Source organism: Cebus imitator, unplaced genomic scaffold (assembly GCF_001604975.1).
Source record: "Cebus imitator isolate Cc_AM_T3 unplaced genomic scaffold, Cebus_imitator-1.0 Scaffold417, whole genome shotgun sequence".
NCBI lineage: Eukaryota > Metazoa > Chordata > Mammalia > Primates > Cebidae > Cebus > Cebus imitator.
In genome coordinates, this window is record NW_016107732.1 from 1,769,497 (window position 1) to 1,772,421 (window position 2,925).

A 2,925-nucleotide genomic window follows, 5' to 3' on the forward strand; every position below is an offset into this window, starting at 1 on the left:
AAAAAAAAAAAAAAAAAAAAGAAAGAAATATTGTGATGTGTGGGGCCAGACAAGAACTAGATGGTCTAAGGACAAGCAAGCCTGGGGAAGTACCTTCTGCCCATCCAAATTACAAGGAAAACAGACGCTTTGGGCAAGCATCCAAGAACAATCACAGACTCAAGACAAATACAGGCTTAGAGGCTGAGAATTCTTGGCGTAGAGGCTGAAAAACTGACCTTAGGCCGGTTGCGGTGGCTCACACCTGTAATCTCAGCACTTTGGGAGGCTGAGGCGGGTGGATCACGAGGTCAGGGGTTTGAAACCAGTCTGGCCAACATGGCCAAACCCCGTCTCTACTAAAAATAAAAAAATTAGCCGGGCGTGGTGGCGGAAGTCTGTAATCCCAGCGACTCTGGAGGCTGAGGCAGTAGAATCACTGGAACCCGGGAGGTGGAGGCTGCAGTGAGCCGAGATTGTGCCACTGCACTCCAACCTGGGCAACAAGAGCAAGACTACGTCTCAAAAACAAAACAAAACACTTTAAACATTTACGGGACACTGACACAGAGAGAGGTCAAACCTGTGCCCAGTACGCACGGTTAGTGAGAGAAAGAGCTGGGAAGGGAACCCGGAGCTCCAGGCAACGACTCCTCTACCTACACCTGCCCTACCCGGTGCGTTTTCTCCCCCTTGCTCCCTGCTGGTGTTGCCTTCTGGAACCTTGGCAGTTTCTGCTTTCGTACCTGCAGGGTTTAGTCTCGGGGCTGCTTGGGTGGGCGCGGGGAACCTGTAACCCGGAGGCAGGACTACCCACCAGGCGAGTCCACCAGCGCCACCAAGACCTTGAAAGCCCGGGGCAGCCGCGGAACTCCATTTCCCAGCGCCCCGCGCAGGGGTGCTTGGACGTTACCATGGAGACCGGTCAGGGCCCCGCCTCTACGGCGAGAAACTGGCGGGAACCACATGACCCCGAAGGCTGTGCGTAAGCATCGGCGGCGCGCATTGGGCCAATGAGAAACGGAGGGCTGGACTTCCGGCGGTGGGGCTGTCACTTCGCGGCTCGCGTCAGGCCACACCGGTGGTCTGGGCCGGGGCCCGTGGGTTGGGGCCGGTTTCCAGGAGGTTCTCGGGGCCCGAGGCGGGCGGCGAGGAAGGTACTGGCTGAGGGCCCGCGTCGGGCCCGCCCTGCGCACGCGTCGTGACCCAGGGCGCCGGCCGCCAGCCGCGCCCCCTAAACCTCTGTTTCTCAGTGCGTCGTGGGCGTTCCGGGGGCTGTCGGCCGCAGCGGGAGCAATGCGCTCTCCCGCCGTACGGCAGCCCAGGAGGCCGCGCGCCGGGCGTTCCGCGTCCTTGACGGCCGGGGATGCTGCGGGTGGGGATGGCGGTGCCGGGTGGTCCACGCCTTTCTTCCCTCCCAGTTGCGGGTTCCGCTGCGACGGCGGCGCTGACAAGCCCGCGCCGGGGAGGCGGGGGAGCCCCTGCTCCCACAGACCGCGCCCCCACGGAGGGAGGCCGCTCTCTAGACCTCGCCTCATCGTGTTTCCTCTCCCTGCCCGGGGTGGTTAGGGTGTCAGTGCAAACCCCGGTGTCCAAGGCATGGTGGGCTCCCGACTTCCGGCAGCCAAGCGGCTGAAATCCTGAAGGAAGCTCGGAGGGGAGAGCCCCGAGTGTGCAAAACCCGGGAGGGGAGCTCGCGCCCCGGTGCTTCCGGGACTGAGCGCTCTCGACGTGGAGCTCGGGGGAAGATGGGCTGTGTGTGGCTGCAGTAGCGGGCGAGGAGGTGGGCTTGATCTCGAGGGCGTTGGGAGACATGGAAGGTTTTGAACAGAATCAGGACATACTCTGAGTTGGGGTTTTAAAATGGTTCCACCGTTTGCCGCGTGGAGAACAGACATGCAGGGGTGTCGGCATGAATGGAAGAACCTGTCTGGGCAGCTGTAGAGGTGACATCAGGTGAATTCCAGGTGCACCTGCGGACGCATCACGTGTGGGGTGGCTGAAGAACTACCCCATGTTCAGCCTGAGCGCCTGGAAGAAGGGAGTTGCTGTAAACAGAAAGGAGGATTAAAGGGAAAGGTTTCCTCCAGGGGAAAGATCAGGAGTCTGGGTTGTCCCAGGTTGGTCATGTCACTGGATCTGACGTTGCTGGTGTCCTAGGCTGTGGACGGGGCCTATGAATTGAATTGAGGAGTGGGTAGAAACTCAGCCAGGTGTGGGCAGTTATGGCTTGAGGGTAAAGAACAGCTGGGTTGCCTGGGGCTATCAGGGGAAGGGGAGGAGTGGAGCCGGCTGAGGAGGGGAGGGAGGCAACAGAGAGGGAAAGAAATAGAGGGGGCACCCTGTGGAAGGAAGAAGGGATTGAGTTCCTCTGTGTTCACAGGTTCTTGGGATGCTCCCCTGTGGCTACTGGTAAGAATCATCCAGTCTCTCAGGCTGCATGAGCAGCTTGGAAATGTCAGGCAAGCAGGCTCAGCAGGGGAGGGTACCAGTGATGGATATTCCTGGGAAGCCCCAGCTGGGACTTACACAGTTTACTGTTACAAGAGCAGAAAGGGCACATCTGAGGAGGGTCATGAGCGGTCATACTGAGTCATGAGTGGACACCTGCGGCTGCTCTTGGTGTGGCAACTGAGGGCCCAGCCAGGACTTGCTCTAGACTGCTTGTATGGAGTGGCCAGTGGGGAGGCCAAGAAGGCATCTGTGTTGTGGACAGGAGGGGAGGGGTCCCAGACATGTGAGGGAAGTGCCATCTGAAGATAGCCGGGGCAGAACCCAGGGAAGGAGGGTGAGTGTCCGAGGGACATCATGGGAGGTGGCCGTTGGGATGGGGAGCTTGATCCTGGCTCACAATCATACCTTAACCAAGCTTGTCCAACCCCCAGCCCAGGATCGCTTTGAATGTGGCCCAGAACAAATTCTTTTTTTTTTTTTTTTTTTTTTTTT